Genomic DNA, 20,088 nt, shown 5'->3' on the forward strand with positions numbered 1-20,088 from the left:
CTCTTTCACACATACTTTGTCATTTGCTCTTCCCTACAACTTGGAAATTTAGTGTTGTTGTTTTTTTTTACTGTTATTAGCTATGTTGGTATGCTAAACTTTAAAATGAAGAAAAAGCTCTTATTTTGTTACCTGTCCTTTAGAATGATAGCAATAATTGTGCAAAATGCTGAACAGGAATTGCATGTTTCCATCCCATGGACTATTAGTTTAAGAAAACATGCATAAGTTGGATCTTCAGTTTTCAGAAAGGTGTAAGTGGAAAATAGAATTTCCTACCATGGGAAAAGAAAACAAAGAGCATGGTTTTATCAGAGATGGCCAGATGGAAGAAATGAAGACACTGGTTTGAAAAGGGTTGAACTTGATGGGAGAGTAGTTGCCATCTATAGATCTAAATAGGAAAATAACAAAACTCAGTTTAATTTTTGCAATTAAGAGGAGATAAGTTTAGGAAACACATCTGGAATGGTGGAATAAGAACTTCTAAAATCTGTGGACCTCGACAGACCTATCCCAGAGTGTTTGTCAAAAATAACAATAAAAATAAGTCACAATGTTTAACATGACTATTGTTTGAAGTGCCAAAAACAGGTAAGAAAACAAGAGGTTTAGAAAAAAGCTTAAAAGGAAAATCTAGGGAAAACAATGTCCATAAGGAACATTGAAAAGCCCTGACATATGCCTAGGAATTTAGAAGCCTGCACATTTGCAGGGCTGTGCACATGCCTGGGAAGGCCCTAATTTCTCACTTCTAGCTGTCATATGAAGCTCTGCAAAAGCAAGAAGTGAAGGCTAAGGCACAGCTGTAAACTATGAATCCATTCCTAGCACAAACAAAAGCTGGGACATTTATTGATTAAAGTCATTTAGAGATATCTGTGTCCTGGTCACCTGGTTGGTTCTGTTGGTAGAGTATGAGACTCTTGACCTCAGGGTTGTAAGTTTGAGCCCCATGTTGGGTGTAGAGATTACTTAAAAATATTTTTTTTAATTTAAAAAAGATACCTTTTTCCAATTGTTAGCTGATCACTAAGTTAAATGGTAGAGACTTCAGTGACCACACATGGCAAAAGTGCACACTTTACAGAAATAGTTCAAAGAGAGATACTAAACAAACAAAACAACAAACAATAAGGACAACAAACTTTTGACAGAAGAGAAATCTGATTTTCAGAGTTACTGCATTATATTATTTTTAAATGTCCAGTTTTCAACAAAAATTATGAGACACACAAAGACACACGAAATATGAATGAGATACAGGGGAAAAAGTGGTTGGTAGAAACTGTCCCTGAGGAACCCCAGATTGGACTTCTAGACAAACCCTTTAGATCAGCTATTATAAGTATGTTCAAATAACTAAAGAATATAATGTCTAGAGAACTAGAGGAAAATATGAGAACAATGCCTCACCAAATAGAGAAATAAAATATTAACACACACACACACACACACACACACACGTAAACAGACACTCTGGAGTTGAAAAATACAATCACTGAAATGAACATTTTACTAAGATGGTCCAATAACAAATTTGAGTTGGCAGAAAAAGAATCAGTAAGCTTAAAGATAGTTCAGTGGAGATTATTTGGTCTAAGGAACAGCATGAAAAAAGATGAGGAAAAATTAACCAAGCCTCAGAGACCTGTGGGATGGCATCAACATACCCAAAGTAGAAGTATCAGAAGAAAATAAGAGAAACAAAGGGGTAAGAATATTTAAAGGAATGATGGCCAAAATTTTCCCAAATTTGTTTAAAAAATTAATCTACAGGTTTAAGAATCTCAGTAAACTCCAAATAAGATAAACTCAAAAAGATCCATAGCTAAGCTTATCAAACTATTGAAAGACAAACGAAAAGAATTTTGAGAGAAGAAAAAGTGACTTATGTACAAGAGATCCTCAATAAAATTAACAGCTGACTCTTCATCAGAAGTCATGGAGGCAAGAAGGCAGTGAGATAAGAAGGGTAGGGGAATAGGCAAAATAGGTGAAGGGGGAATTGAGAAACACAAGCTTCCAGTTATGGAACGAATAAGTCATGGGAATAAAAGTTACAGCATAAAGCATATAGTCAATGGAATGGTAATAGTGTTACATGGTGACAGATGGTAGCTACACTTGTGGTGAGCATACCATAACATATAGAGTTGTTGCATCACTATGTAATACAGCTAAAACTAATGTAACATTGTGTGTCAACTATACTTAAAATTAAGCTGAAAGAAATTTCTTGTGAAACAAGAAATGTATACTCAGCAAAACATCCATACAAAAACAAAGGAACAAGACAATCCAGATAAACAAAAGGATTAAGACAATCCTAGATAAACAAAAATCTGAGTGAATTCATTGCTAACACATGTGTCTTACAAGAAATACTAAAGGACACCTTCCATTTGAAATGAAAGGACATTAGACAGTTACTGAAGTCCAGATAAAGAAATAAGGAACACTGGTAAACCTAACTATAAGAAAGTATAAAACAATGAATAAATGTGGTTTTTTTTGTTTGCAGCTCTTTTTTCTCCTATCTGATTTAAAAGACAACTAAAGGATAATTATTAATCTGTGTTGATGGACACACATTGCATAAAGATGTCATGGTGATATCAACAGCATTAGGAGAGATAGAATTATACAGAAGAAACATTTTTGAATATTATTAACATTATTAAAATTAAGCTGGTATTAATATGTTCTAGAATTTCATAAATTAAGATATTAATTATAATACATAGAGCAATCTCAAAATAATTAAAAAATATGTACTAAATGAAACAAGGGAATTAAAATTGTACACTAGAAAATACCCATTTAACACAAGAAAAGGCAATATTAGTAGAATAAAGAAACAAAAATACATAAGACATAGAATATAAATAGCAAAATTACAGGCATAAATCCTACCTTAGCAGTAATTACATTGAATGTAAATGGACCAAACACTACAATCAAAAGAAAGAAGATGGCAATTTTTTTTTTTAATTTTTTAAGTTTATTTATTTATTTTGAGAGAGAGAGATGGGGAAGGGCAGAGAGATATGGAGAGAGAGGGATCCCAAGCAGGCTCTGCACCATCAATACAGAGCCTGATGAGGGACTAGCAAATGAATTTTTAAAAATAATCTAGCTGTATGCTGTCTACAAGTGACATACTTTAGATTCAAAGGCACAAGAGTTAAAATTAAAAGTGTATAAAGAATACCATATAATCAGTAACCAAAAAAGAACTGGAGTGGCTTTACTTATATCACAAAAATAGACTTTACTATAAAAAATTAGAGGAGGATCCAAGATGGTGGAACAACATGAAAGTTTTTTTTGTGTCTTGCATCCATGAAATACAGCCAGATCAACACTTAACCATCCTGCACACCTAGAAAACTGATTTGAGGATTAACACAACAATCTACACAACCTGAACCACAAAACTCAGCAGAATGATGAAATGAAGGAATTCACCCCAAAAGAAAGAGCATGAAGAAATGACAGCCAGGGATTTAACCAACACAGATACAAGCAAGATGTCTGAACCAGAATTTAGAATCACGATAATAATAACACTAACTGGAGTCAAACATAAATTAGAATCCTTTTCTGCAGAGATAAAAGAAATAGAAGTTAAGATGAAATAAAAAATGTTGTTAACTGAGCTGCAATCTCAAATAGATGCCACAGCAGCAAGGATGGATAAGACAGAGCAGCGAATCAGCAATGTAGAGGACCAACTTATAGAGAATAATGAAGCAGAAAAAAAGAGGGAAACCAAGGCATAAGAGAATGATTTAAGAATTAGAGAAATCAGTGACTCATTAAAAAGGAACAATATCAGAATCATAGGGGTCCCAGAAGATGAAGAGAGAGAAAAAGGGGTAGAATGGTTAGGTGCGCAAAGGGTTAGTATCTAAAATCTATAAAGAACTTATCAAACTCACCACCCAAAAAACAAATAATCCAGTGAAGAAATGGGCAAAAGACATGAATAGACCCTTCTCCAAAGAAGACATCCAGATGGCTAACCAACACATGAAAAAATGCTCAACATCACTCATTATCAGGGAAATACAAATGAAAACCACAATGAGATACCACTTCACCCCTGTCAGAATGGCTAACATTAACAACTCAGGCTACAACAGATGCTGGCAAGGGTGTGGAGAAAGAGGATCTCTCTTGAACTACTGGTGGGAATGCAAACTGGTGCAGCCACTCCAGAAAACAGTATGGAGGTTCTTCAAAAAATTTAAAAATAGAACTATCTTACAACCCAGTAATTTCACTACTAGGTATTTATCCAAGGGATACAGTTATGTTGTTTTGAAGGGGCACATGCACCCCAATGTTTATACTGGCGCTACCAACAATAGCCAAAGTATGGAAAGAGCCCAAATGTCCACTGATGGATGAAGGGATAAAGAAGATGTGGTATATATACATACAGTTGAGTATTACTTGGCAATCAAAAAGAATGAAATCTTGCATTTGCAACTACATGGATGAAACTGAAGTGTATTATGCTAAGCGAAATTAGTCAGAGAAATACAAACATCATATGACTTCACTCATATGAGGACTTTAAGATACAAAACAGATGAACATGAGGGAAGGGAAGCAAATATGGGAAGGGAAGCAAATAATATAAAAACAGGGAGGGGGACAAAACATAAGAGACTCTTAAATATGGAGAACAAACAGAGGGTTGCTGGAGAGGTTGTGGGAGGAGGGACGAGCTAAATGGGTAAGGGCATTAAGGAATCTACTCCTGAAATCATTGTTGCACTATATGCTAACTAACATGGATGTAATTTAAAAAAAGAAATTTAAATTTTAAAAAAAGATAAAAAATTATACCTAACAACAGGCCCTTAAAATACATGAACTAAAATCTGTCACAATTGAAGAGAGAAATAAACAATTCAACAATGGTTGAAGATTTCAATAACCCACTTTCAATATGGAATGGTACAGCTAGAAGAAAATAAATAAGGAAACATAACAACACTTAAACAACACCACAAACAAATTAGATCTAAGAGATACCTACAAAGCACTTTACCCAACAACAGTATAATACACATTCTTCTCAAGTGTGTATGGAATATTCTCCAGGATAAATATACTTTAGGCTATAAAACAAGCCTCAACAAATTTTAAAGGATAGAAATCATTCAAAGTATATTCTTCAATCACATAGAATGGAGTTTGAAATTTAAAAAAGAAGGAAATTTCAGAAAGTCACAGATATGTGGAAAGTAAACAGAACCCTAAATAACCAATAGATTTTTTATGCAATGAATTGTGTCCCTCAAAATTTATACATTGAAGACCTAGGCCCTAATATGAATGTATTTGGAGATAAAATCTTTAAGAATATACTTAAAGTTAAATAATGTCATAAGGATGGGGACATAATCTGATAGGACTTGTGTCTTTATAAGAAGAGGAAGAGATGCCAGAGATATCTTTATCTCCACATAAATACAGAGTAAAACCGATGTCTGTGAGCCAGGAATATATATCTCACCAGAAACTAGCTCTGCTGGTACCATGATCTTGGACTTCTGGCCTTCAGATCTTGAGAAAATAAATGTTTGTTGCTTAAGCCATCTAGTCTGTCATATTTGTCTGTGGCAGCCTTAGCAGCTTAATATATAACCAAAGAAGAAATACAAGGGAAATTTAAAAAACACTTTGATATAAATGTAAACAAAACATAACATACCAAAATTTATTAAATGCAGCTAAATCATACTTACAGGAAAATTTATAGCTGAAAATTCCTATATTAAAAAAGAAGAAATATCTCAAATCGATATCATAATCTTCCACCTTGAGAAACTACAAGAAGAATAAACAAACCAAACACAAAACAATCTGAAGAAAGAAAATTACAAAAACTAGAATGGAGAAACATGAAACGAAAATAGAAAAATAATAGAGAAAATAAATGAAAACTGTTTTATTACAAAGATTTGTTTTAATTGACAATCCTTTAGCTAGACTGACAAAAAAGAGGGTGGGGAAAGGAAAAGGAACAGGGTCAGGAGAGAGACTGGGGAAGAGGGGAGAGAGAGCATACCCAAATTACAAAAATCAGGAAAGAGAGATGAAGAGTGGACATCACTACCAACCTTACAGAAAAGATACTATATTATCAATAGTATGCCCAAAAAAACAATGCAAATGAAATGAGCAAATTCCTAGAAAGACACAAACTATTAACACTGACTCAAGAAGAAATAAAATTTGAATAGGCCTAAAAGGAAAAGATGGAATTAGTAATCAAAAACCTTCCACCAAAAAGGCCCAGGCCTAGATGGATTTACTGGTGAATTTTACCAATCATCTAAAGACAAATTAACACCAATCCTTCATAAACTCATCCCCAAAAAAATAATAATAAAGAAGGGACTATTTCTAATTCATCCTATGAGGCCAAAATTACCCTGATACCAAAACCAGACAAAGACATCTGAAGAAGAGTAAAGGTCAATATTCTTTATGAATATAGGTGAAAAAAATCTTCAACAAAATACTAGCAAAACAAATCCAGAATTATATGAAAAGAATTATAATCACAACCATATAGTATTCATCTTAGGCATGCAACTTTGGTCTAACATATGAAAATCATTCAATGTAATATATTATATTGATAGACTAAAGGATAAAATTTACATACCTATCTCACAAGATGCATAAAGAGCATTTGACAAAACCCATACTCTTTCATGATAAAACACTCAACAAATTAAGAATAGAAGGGAACTTCCTCAACCTGATCAAGAGCATATACAAAGATTTCATAGCTAATATGCTTATTTGTAAGAGATAATATATTCTCCCTAAGATTTGAAAGAAGACAAAGATTCTTATTCTCAGCATTTCTATTCAGCATTGTACTGGAATTTCTAGTCAGGGAAATTAGGCAAGCAAACTAAATAAAGGGCATTCAGATTGGAAGAAGAAAAACTATATTTGCACATCACATGATCTGTATATAGAAAAACTCTAAGGAATCCACAAGAAACTAAGAACTACTAAATGAGTTCAGCAAGTTTTCAGCATAAAATATCAATATACACAAACCAATCGGGTTTCTATACATTAACAATGAATAATCAGAAAATAGAAAGGAGGAAACAATTCCATTTATAATAACATCAAAAAGAATTAAATACCTAGGAATAAATTTAATAAACCATGTGAAAGACTTGTTAACTGAAAAAAAAAAAACATTGTTGAAAGAAATTAAAGAAAGACCAAATAAATAGAAAGACACTCTATGTTCATGGATCAGAAAGTATAATATTGTTAAGATTGTAATATTCTCCAAGATGATCTACAGATTCAACACTATCCCAATCAAAATTTCAGCTGTCTTTTTTGCATAAATTGAAAAGCATATCCTAAAATTCCTATGAAAATTCAAAGGAACTTGAGTTGTGAAAACAATCTTAGAAAATTTGGAAGACTTGCACTACCCAATTTCAATATTTACCTCAAAAGCAACATTGATCAATACAGGATACTACTAGCACAAAAATCGACATATAGATCAATAAAATAGAATTGAAAGCCCAGAAAGAAAACCCATATATGTATGGTCGATTTTCAACAAAAGTGCTAAGATGAGTTGATAGGGAAATAACAGTCTTTTTAACAAATGATGATGTCCATATGCAAAATAATGTACTTGGACTCATTCTTTACAAAATATAGTATACAAAAATTAACTCAAAGTGGATCATAGGTATAAAAGTAAATCATTAAAACTCTTGGAAGAAAACAAGAGAATGTATCTTCATGACCTTGCATTAGTCTTCAAATGGCTTCCTAGATATGACTCCAAAAGCACAAGCAGCAAAACAAAAAAATAGATAAACTGATCTTCATCAAAATTAAAAACTTTTGTCTTTCAAAAGACACTAGCAAAAGAAAGGAAAATACAACCCACAAATTGTGAAAATATTTGCCAACCACATATCTGATAAAGGATTTGTATCCAGAATATATAAAGAACTCTTGCAAATCAACAATGAAAGGGCAAAAAAACCCAAAATTTTATATTTTTTAATGTTTATTCACTTTTTTTCTGAACTCTCAGCACAGAGCCTGACGTGGGGCTTGAACTCACGAACCATGAGATCATGACCTGAGCTGAAGTTGGATGCTTACCCGGCTGAGCCACCCAGGTGCCCCAAACCACATTTTTTTTAAATGCATAAGGAATTTGAATAGATATTTTTCCAAAAATATATACAAATGACCAAAAATAACATGCAAAGATGGTCAACACCTTAATCATTATGGAAATGCAAATCACTACCACGATGAGGTGTCATTTCATACCCTCTATGTTGGCTATAATAAAAAAGACATATAATAACAATGTTAATGAGAATATAGAGAAAATGGAAATCTCATACATGCCTGCAGAATTGCAGCTGGTCCAGCCAATTTTGAAAAATGTTTGCAGTTCTTCAAAAAGATAAATATAGAGTTATGATATGACCAAGGAACTCCACTCTTAGACATATATCTAAGAGAAATAAAACCATACATCCACACAAAAACCTATATACAAATGTTTATAGCAGCATTATTCATAATACCAAAAAGCAGAAGTGGAAACATCCTAATGTTCATCAACTGAGGGATTAATAAACATGATGTGACATATCCATACAGTGGAATATTATTCAACAATAAACAGGAATGCAGTACTAATACACAATATATACAGGAACCACTAAAGCATCATGCTCAGTGAAAGAACCAAACACAAAAGGCCACAAACTGTATAAGTCCATTTACATAAAGTATCTAGAATAAGCAAATCCATAGAGACAAAAAGTGTGTTATTAGTCAACAGAGTTTGGTTGGGGGGGAGTGGAGTATGGGGAGTAACTGCTAATGAATACAGGGCTTTGGGGATGCTGAAAATGTACTGGAAAGAGAAAGTGGTGATTGTTGTGCAACTCTGTGAACATGCTAAAAACCACTTATTAGAAACATTTACTCTAAATTATCTGAAACGTTTAGTATAACTTCATCCTATTTTGAAAGAATGGTGTGTCAATCAAGTAGGACTCCTAGTTGCAAGTAACAGAAAATCCAACATCAACTTGCCTAAGCAATAAAAAGGAATAGTGCTGAAAGAGTAACTTATTCCAACGGCTTTGGCAGACCTTGTTTTCTGCTCCCATGTGTTGGATTCATTCTTAACCCTTGTCAGCTACAGTCTCAAATCATCTCAGGTTCAAGTCTCTAGGGTAAACCTCCCTGCCTATCTCAAAAATCCTAACAAAATTCTCATTGACTGTGGCTGGGTCATATGTCCATCTCTAAACCAATCACTTTGTCAAAGAAATATATATTGGCCAGGTCTGTGTCATGTGTTTCATTCTTAAAGTGGGAAGGGGCCTTTCCAGAAGTTTAGTGTTTGAGAGAGGAAATACCCAATGCTGTTACCAAATGGAGAATGGATGAAACAGGTACTAAGAAGCCATACAACAACAAATATCTACCACCAACAATTAGGAAAAATTTGCCAAAATAGGCAGTCTGGAGGCAGCTTATAATCTTAGTACCATAAGTAGTCCAAAACACATAGATTCTCTCAACTTTACCTCTTTATTCTTTGATTCCAAATCTGGTTTGAGTTACAATTTACATTCAATGCTTATATTCACTTTTATAATATGAAGGTTAACAGCACACAGATCAATGGAACAGAATAAAGAGTCCAGAAATAAACTCATGCTTATATGGTCAATTAATCTATAATAAAAGTGGCAAGAAAATACAATGGGGGAAAGACACTATCTTCAACAAATGGTGTTGGGAAAACTGGAGAGCTACATGTAAAACAGTGCAACTAGACCACTTCCTTAAACCATCCACAAAAATAAACTCAAAATGATTTAAAGACCTGAATGTGAAACTCAAAACCTTAAAACCTCTAGAAGAAAAATATATGCAGTAAATTCTTTGACATCAGCCATAGCAACATTTTTTTAGATATGTCTCCTGAGCCAAGGCAAACAAAAGCAAAATTAAACTATTGGGACTACACACAAATAAAAAGGTTTTGGACAACAAAGGAAACCATCAACAAAACAAAAAAGGCAACCTACTGAATTGGAGAAGATATTTGTAAATGATATATCTGACAAGGGATTAATCCAAAAGATATAAGTAACTTCTACAACTCAACACCAAAAAGAAACCAAATAATCTGATTTAAAAATGAACATAAGGCCTGAATAGACATTTTTCCAAAGAAGACCTACAGATGACCAGCAGACACATAAAAAGATGCTCAAAATCACTAATCATCATCAGGGAAATACAAATCAAAACCACAATGAAATATCATTACACCTGTCAGAATGGCTAAAATTAAAGACACAGCACCTGGGTGGCTCAGTAAGTGGCTGAGTGTCCAACTCTTGATTTCTGCTCAGATCATGATCCCAGGGTCATGGGATCAAGCCCTGCATCAGACTCTGTGCTAAGTGTGGAGACTGCTTAAGAGTCTCTCTTTTTTCTTCCCTTTTCCCTCACTCATGCACTCTCTCTCTAACAAATTTAAAAAATAAAATAAAAAATAAAAACAAAAATACAAGAAATAGCAAGTGTTGGCAAATATGTGAGGAAAAGGGATCCTCATGCACTGTTGGTTGGGAATGTAAATTGGTAAAACCCCTGTAGAAAACAGTATGGAGGTTCCTAATAATTAAAAATAGAATTACCATATGATCCAGTAATTCCATTCTGAGTATTTACCCAAAGAAAACCAAAAGATTAATTCCAAAAGATGCATGCACCTCTATGTTTATTGCAGCATTATTTATAATAGACAAGATATGGATGCAACCCAACTGTCCATCTATAGATGAACAGATAATGAAGTTGTGGTATATGTATAATGAAATATTGCTCAACTATAAAAAAGAATTAAATCTTTCCATTTGCAACAACTTGGAGGAAGCTAGAGGGTATAATGCTAAGTGAAAAAAGTCTTTTGGAGAAAGACCAATACCATATGATTTCACTTATATGTGGAATTTAAGAAATAAACCCAACAAACAAAGAAAAAAAAAGAGACAAATTAAAAAAAAAAAAAACCAGACTCAAATACAGAGAACAAATTGATGTTACCAGAGGGGAAGTGGGTGGGGGGGTGGGTGAAATAGGTGAATAGGATTAAGAGTACACTTATCTTGATGAGAACAGAGAAATGTATAGAATTGTTGAATCATTATAGTGCACACCTAAAACTAATACAGCACTGTATGTTAAATATAAAAAAATGAAGGTCAATCTCCCATCATAACATTTTATTAGCCCACCCTCAAATGATTGAATGATTGCCCTCAAAATGATATGTCCACTTCCTAATCCCTGGATCCTTTGAATTTTACCTTACATGGAAAAAGTGTCTTTGTAGATACAATTAGGTGAAGGGTCCTGAGGTGAGATCATCTAAGATTACCTAGGTGGGCCCTAAATCTAATGATAGGTGTTTCCATAAAAGACAGAAGAGGGGCACCTGGGTGGCTCAGTTGGTGAAGCATCCAACTTCAGCTGAGGTCATGATCTCATGGTTTGAGTTCAAGTCCCTCATCAGGCTCTGTGCTGACAGCTCAGAGCCTGGAGCCTGCTTTGGACTCTGTGTCTCCCTCTCTGTCTCTGCACCTCATCCACTCACATTCTGTCTCTGTCTCTCTCAAAAATAAATATACATTTAAAAAAATACAGAAGACAAGAAGAGAGAGAGGAACATGTCACATGAAGACAGGGACAGAGATTGGAATAAGGCAGCCACAATGAGTGCCCACAGCCATCAGAGGCAGGAAGAGGTAAGGAACAGATTCCACCCTAGAGCCCTCGCAGCACTGCCTACACTGTGATTCCAGATGCCTGCATTCCGGAACTGTGAAAGAGAAAATTTCTGTTTTAAGTCATCAAGCTCATGGGTAATTTGTTGTGGCAGCACTAGAATATGAACACACTGTGATATAGACAGTAGATTTTGAAAAGATTAGGTCTATTTCACAAACTTTGATTTTTGAAGCATATAAAGAACACAACAGTGTTTTAATCAGGTGTCATATGGCTTTTCTACAGGAACAGATAGATTAAAAATTCCATTTCTTGATTCTCTCATGTCCTTTCTTATCTCTAAAACAAAACAAAAACCAAAATAGAAAATAAAAGGCTAGGGGGAAGAAACCTGCTAAACTTGGGTTAATGAGAAATTAAAGAAGGAAGATATACACTCATCTTTCAAGAACTTTGTGTGAGGAGAGAAGAAAACAACATCTATAGATACAGGGGTACTAAGGGTCAGAAGGATATTTTATTTCATTTTAATTTTTAGAATGGGGAAGAATCAAGCATACTTAAGACTTAATTAAAGAGAATAACAATTAGAGAAGGGTTGCATTACAGAACTTAGAGAGGGTGGCTAATACAGACAGGTCTGTAAGGAGGCAGGTGGAGAGGAAGAGACTAGCATGGGGAGCCATATACATTTTGAATGAAAAGTTGGAGACCTTGTGCTTAAAACTAGAACAGTGGTCAAGATGGAGTAAAGAAAATTTGAAGAGGGAGATAAAATGCTGGCAAAGATGTGGAGCAACAGGAATCCTCATTCATTGCTGGTAGGAATGTAACATGGTATAACCACTTGGAAGTTTGGTAGTTTCTTACAAAACTAAGCATACTGTTAACATATGACTCCACAATCCTGTTCTTTGGTATTACCCAAGTGAGCTGACAACTTAAGTTCACCCAAAAACCTACATGACGATGGAGCATAAGGCAAGCTAACAGATACTGAGATTTTAGGTAAAGCATAAATACTACACTAAACTAAAAACAACATTCTCATAAATTCTTATTTTCAGATTTTTGAGATCAAGCAGCTGAGTTAGGTTAAATTCCCTTGGGTGATTTTATTTTCTGACAACCCATTCCCAATCTTTTATAAATCATAAAAGTACAGAATTTTAGAGTTGGAAGAATACTATATATTAAAGCTTTAAAATAATTACTCTCTCTAAAAAACAAAAACAATCTCTTCACTGGAAAAAAAAATCTGAGACAAAGTGGTTCCAAGCCATAGCAAGACTCAAGATGAGGTCTGGATGTGCAAGGCTGAAGCAGAGTGGAGACTGAAGTCATAAGAGTTAAAAGGATCCAGGCATTTTTAAGATTGGGAGGTAGCATAGCATAGTTTTTTGTTTTGTTTTTCATGGAATAAATTTATGGGCACAAGCTAAAAACCAGGTTTCTAGCGTTCATATCCTAGCTCTGCCACTTAGAAGTTGTGTGATCTTGGATAAACTATTTAACATATTTATACATCTTTCTTCTCTTTTGTGAAATGGGACTAATAATAGCACTAACTTCCTATGGTTGTTTCAAAGACCAAATATTTGTAAATTCTTACTACAGCGCTTGGCATTTCACTATATTAAGTTTTTATAAAAAATAATAAGGTGATTGATTCTCTATCTTCTGAAGGAAGTTCAATGAGAAAATTTTATGCATAATCTTAATTCACTTATGCATTATTTTCTTCTTCACACCAAACTCTCAGAGAAACAAATCTGCCTTAGAACAGAGACTTAGCTCCCAAGGCAACATTAGAACGCAAGAACTTCCACTGCCCCTGCTCCTCCCTGCCCCAGTGCCTGACCATCCCCATCCCAGCTGGTCACCATCTCTCAGCATACCTAGCATTTTTCAAAGTCGCTATAGGACCAGAGAAGTATGATATCTCTGCAAAGCAGGATTCTGGTAGCCCCAGATCAGAGGCTTTGGGTCTCTTTTGGGCAGGGGGAAGGGCAGGCCAAAGCTGTGGGTTGTTCTGAGAGAAACTAGGGACATAGTGTCCCAGGACCCCTCTCACTTTGGGATTCTTACTAGCAGCTAACTCCAGCTCTAGAGTCAAACATGTAGATTCCATGGAGGGAGACCTCCCCATCTGGTCACAAAGCAACAAAACCATGGTATCTTGACCCATCACTGCTGAAGAGAAATCATGTCCAGTGCTTCTCACAGAATAACCTTCCTTGATATGCTCTTCAGAATCATCTCAAGGGCTTCTGTGGCCACATGCCAATAGTAGCATTGCCAGGATTTCAACTTAACAGCCCTCTGACTTAATAAGATGTCTTTGAAGCAGCTAAAAACAAAACAAAACAAACAAACAAAAAACACATAACAAGAAAGCATATGAAATAGACAGCTAAGGATACTTCCTGGGATAATTTACAGAGGTGGGAGGAGATTTGTAAGAAAGGACCAAACCCACCTGTGGGAGAACCTCAGAATTTGAGGCTGAACGTCTGCAGCCAAGTCACTATCACATACTGAGCACTTTTCTTAGGTAACCCATTGGCAAATGGGACACAATTTCCAAAAGTATCAAAATGACTTTTATGAAAGAAATGAATAACTGGCTAAATTTGAGAAGTTTTAGTGGTGAGCAGGAAAAACAGTCTCAGAAAGTGGATGGCTATTCCTGCTACCTGTTCCTCCCCCTCCCTGCCCATCTGCACACAAAGGCACCTGCAAGAGATTACCTAGAGGGCCAGGCTTAGAGTCCATGGAGATTCAGGCAGAATCCTTGCAATTACTTGCAAACCTGCTCTCTGAAGCAGGATAATTTTCATGAGCCAGAATAAATCCTTCCTGTGACAATGAGTAATTTTTATGGTCTTTCTGCAACCATCTAACTAATTGCACATCTCACATTTTACAATTTCCCCTCCCCCATCAGTACAAGAGTAGTAGTTAGCAATGACCTTGGCCTCTTCTCCTCATAACCTATTCAAAATTGTTAGAAGGGAAAATATATATGGCTGGAGGCCATACCACACAGCCACCCTCTTATCCCTTCCTTCTATTGTATTCCATTCCTATGTGGTTCAGTCAGTCAGTGGTGGTCAAGAGGCTGTGCAGCCTCTGAAGTGACTAGGCCATATTGGAGACACAGTTAGCCTTTCCCCCCTGTTGGCTGGCCTTTTAAAAATTTAATTCATAACTTTTATAAGTGGTCTGGGTTTGAAAGATATAGAAATTCACATACATGAGAGTGTGTGGGGGAAGATAGACCCATGTACAAATCAGTCAATGAGATGAGGGCTTAACTCAGCTAGACCATGGGGCACAATGGGGACCCTACTCTCCCACCTCCTCAAAGGAGGTGATATTTCAGCTGAGTCTTAAAGTTGAATAGAAATTCTCCAGGGAGAAAATCACATAAGAGTTCCAAGGAAGTGGGACATGTGGAATGGTTTACAATAGCTTGGCAAATTTGGGGTACTGCTGATACTACAAATACTATTGCCATCTGACAGGAAATTGGGAGGGTAGCAAGAAAACTGATGAGGTTAGGAGTGGTTAGCAGAGGAAGTTTCCCAAAGACCTGGCAGCCGTTGGGGGCAGGGTTTGGGGGGGCTTTAACCTGGGGCAATGGGAGGACTTCAAAGGGTTTTGTTTTGTTTTGTTTTGTTTTGTTTTTTAAACAATAGAGCAACATGGAGTTTTAGAAGATGGCTGCCTGCAGTGTGTGTGAGAAGAAGCCAGAGGGAGGCTGTTTCATGGATGGAGACAGAAAGCATAGAGAGAATAACTGAATCTCAGAGACATACAAGTGGGAGAATCAACAGAACTTAGTGACTGACTCATTTTGGTAGTGGATGGTGGAGGAGGTGGAGCACATCCATCTTGAGTGCTCAGATGGATGGTGTTCCGGTCATCAAGATAAAGAATAAAGAAAATTTGAAGAGGAAGATAAAATGCTGGCAAAGATGTGGAGCAACAGGAATCCTCATTCATTGCTGGTAGGAATGTAACATGGTATAACCACTTGGAAGTTTGGCAGTTTCTCACAAAACTAAGCATACTGTTAACATATGATTCCGCAATCCTGTTACCTCACCACAGCTGTTACCTCACCAACTGCCCCTAGGCCCCAATAAAACCTTTGTGCTTTTGAAACTCGCTCTCTCTCCCCGGTATCTCACCGCTGCGTCGGTGCTGGTAGGGGATTGAGCTCGAGCTAGCTCGAATAAAGGCTCTTTGCTTTTGCATCGGACTCGGCTCCCTGGTGGTCTTTGGGGGATCACGAATTCAGGGCATAACAGTATGAGAGAACTCTACTTTCTGCCCAATTTTTCTATAATATACCCCAAACTGCTAAAGTAAAGAAATAAGTCTAAATCTCTTTTTAAAACTCAAAAAACGGTTTTGTTTTTGTTTTTGACTTTTTGTTGTTTTGATTTTTGTACTTCTGGCCACTTTTATATACACTTTTTTTCTACCCTTGTCTGAATAAATGAAGGCAGAGAACATCGTCAGGATTTAGCTTTCAAATCAGTAATAGTTGACAGCATATAAAGAGACTCTCTTGAGTAGTTGAAGACATGATATTGATAGGGGAAAATCTGTTATATGATGGCTGAGAGGACTGATAAGGGAATTTCAGTCCCTGCCTGAAGACTAACCTTCTGGGTTCTTCTTCCCACCCTTCTTGCCTCAGGTGTCAAATTACTCCTAATGAGGAATGCCGAAGTAACAGACTATAAATTGTCCCCTCTGTTGATGCTCTGGGCTCAGACCTCTGGAGAATGATCTCCTCTGAGCCCACCAGTGTAAAATAAACCTCCTGCCTTCCAAGATCTTTGAGTGCCGCTTGGTTCTTCTGCTGGGTGATCCCAGACCAGTTTCTGCAACGATACCTGACCCTATGAGGTTATGCTGCAGTGGAAGAGAGAAGAGTCGCAGAGAACTATAGAATATGACAGTTGGAAGGAACCTTTTACCAATGTTCCATCTTAAAAAGAGTAATTGAGAGAGAAAAATTATTTTCCTACTGTTAACTCATTTTAAAAAATTCATTCAGTATGTATTTATTAAACTCTTTAATATACAAGCTTGTATTTGGTGTTGGAAATGCATGAGAAGCAACGACTAATATCAAGGTCCTTGCAGCCCAGTGGAGGAAGAGATCAGTAATCAGAAAGTTACAAAGCAATATAATAACTGCTGTAACATAGGTACACACTGCATGCAATAAGAGCAGACCCAATGTTGGGTGTGGTCTCCGTCCTCACGGACCAAACTGCAAGAGAATTTGACAACAATATCTGCCAAAGTGAAGCCAGACCACTCACATTTCCCTTTACTCCTTATCTTGAGCATGAAGAGCTTTTTAGGCATCATCCTGGTGGTTAGTTGGGAGACCAAACTGGATCTTTTGAGAACTGTGAAGGTAAATGGGAAGGGCTACCTGAGGTGGGTTTTCTACTTGTCAAACTGATGCCGAGGGATGTTTCCATACAGCCCATGAAAATACATCCTACCACTTGTTCCTTGTACGTAGTCCTGATCCATGTACATAGCTTCAAGAGATTTTTCTCAAATGTTTCCACAGTTTTCTTCTTCCTGGACTCCTTCTACCATTCACCATGGCAACAAGAATCCTTTCCCTGTAGGATTTGTCACCTTTTCCACTAAGAAAGTGAATGTGCTTACCTGCCATTTATTTGGTCTCGTCTTCTCAAGCTCTTACTGGTTTGTCACATTGTCCTCTATAAGCCCCACAAATATACCTCCATCTCACTTCAGAAGGCAAAGCAATTTTATCTACTTTTGTGCCTGGCTTAAAAAAAATCTTGAAAATCAGATACTTTATATCAAGTGACAGGCAACAACTAGAAATTTGAAACCCAGTTAAAAGTCCTTCTTTTGATGAAAAATCTCTTCCATATGTTTGGAAACCAAGCTCTCATATTAATTGAATATACTGAACACACACAAAGCAAAACAATTTTTTAAGATCTTCCCTTTACAGTTCTGGGTTCAAAGGTTTTGGTTTCCAAATGTTTCTGACAAGATTTTGACTGTTTTTTAGATGTTTTATGTGCCCCTTGCTCAAGCTGGCTCAACTTTTTAGGCCAACCAACCCAGTTCTCTGATTCGCTTAATGTCCTTTCACATTTCAAATGTTTTCCACATCACCATGTCACAGGAAACTATAAAACCATTCAGGAGGGTGAATGATGTGTGGCTAAGATTTGGAATTAAGGTGGAATCACAGATTTAGTGGGTAGATGCCTGGACAGAAAAAAAAAACTGGATCTTTCATCCAGTCCTGCCACTGGCCAATTATGTGGCCCCAACAGATAAGAAATACCTGATTTTCAATATTCTTTTAACTTTTCACCACTCTGGACTTTCTCTGTCTTTCTGCTTAAATAATGGGGAGCAAAAGTCTTGTATCATTGTCTGAAATAAAAGAAATCAAAGGAATTGAAACATCAAGAAGAAAAAAATGTGTTCCACAAAGGTCTCATGTGCCAATATCCAAAAAGTTCCTCTGGCTCTCTGCATAGTCAGTAGGGCAGATAAATGAGTTAGTATTACATGGTGAAAATAAAGATTTATTTTTTAATGTTTATTTATTTTGAGAGAGAGAGAAAGCACGTGCAAGTGGGGGGGGGCAGAGAGAGAGAGGGAGAGAGAGAATCCCAAATAGGCTCCATACTGTCAACACAGAGCCCAAGGTGGGGCTCGATCTCACAACTGTGAGACCATGACCTGAGCCAAAATCAAGATGTGGGATGCTTAACCAACTGAGCCACCCAGGCACCCTAAGATTTATCTTTATGAGGAGAAACATTTTGAAAATATATGCCAAGGGAAATATAGGGAGTAATTAAACATTGATATGTGTGATCATGATTATGAATGCTTTCAAATTATCTTCCAGTTTTCCTGAACAGTCTCCTGTCTGGCTTTTCCCCACCCCCAGCCATGCCCATCTCCATCTCCCTGTCTCCAGTCATGCCAAATTACCTGGTGCTGGTAAGAACACGGGTCTTTATACGCCTACTTCCTCTTCCATGCCTGAAATGTCCAGCCTTATCTACTCCACTTGACACATTCCTCATAATCTTTCTGGATTCCATGTAAAACTATCTTCTTTGTGTAGCCCACCTGATCACCACCAAGAGTTAATGGCCTCCTCTCCCCAAGCCTCCATAATCCTTAGAAGTCTCCTCTGCCTCCACTGCAGTCCAAATCTATTGATATTATCTGTTGACTTATCTATCATCCCCACTGGATTGTGAAATTCTTGGGGACAAGGATGGGCTATTCATCTCTTACTCCAATGCCTCACATGCTGCCTGGCACTTAATTTCCCAGATATTGAAGTCAGGCAGTGGTGTGATAGAGCCAACTTGTACTGACAGCTTGAATCAGCTTGTGAGGCCCAGTTGTTAAATTTTTAGGAATTTTGTCAGCCAATATTGAAAATTACATTATATAAGCTTACAGTTCAGTATATTCAAAACAAAAGTTGTAAATGCTCAAAAGTCTTCACTTTCTAATTATGTTATGCCATTTTCTTGTTATCTGTGCACCTGAGGTTATATCTGAATAAAGTATGATGGAAACACTATATAATAAGGTGCTGCTGCACATCTCCCAACATCATATTATGTAAAGTCACATTGGTGGCTTGAAACTGGCCATGGCTGGACTATTTACACAACAGAAATTGGCAAATCCTACATATCAAGGCTTGGTTTATTGCTTTTTGGTTGTCTAGATTCAGCAAAGTGATGGAGAAAATGTAAATAATACACACTAAATTAGGAGTGTTTGTAATCATTACATTGTGAATAACACACACACACACACACACACACATACACACACACACACACACACACACACACACACACACACCCCGAGCATTTGAAAACTATTATACAATTCAGCAAAGAAGCCTCTCATGCCATTGATGAGCAAGCGAAATGCGACATATACCTTTGTTGTTTCCTGTTCATTTTATTCATTAAAGTGTCAACAGTATTCATGTCAGAACAATGCTTGTTTGTTAATTGTGATCATAGGGTGGCTATAGATAAAAATGTTTGACAAGCTTCAATGAAAACATTTTGTAAAATGTAATTCACTACATAGAACTATATATTTTATTATTTGTAAATTGTATGCTACACATTCTATGAATGCACTTATTCTCTCACC

Source organism: Prionailurus viverrinus, chromosome B4 (assembly GCF_022837055.1).
Source record: "Prionailurus viverrinus isolate Anna chromosome B4, UM_Priviv_1.0, whole genome shotgun sequence".
Classification (NCBI taxonomy): domain Eukaryota; kingdom Metazoa; phylum Chordata; class Mammalia; order Carnivora; family Felidae; genus Prionailurus; species Prionailurus viverrinus.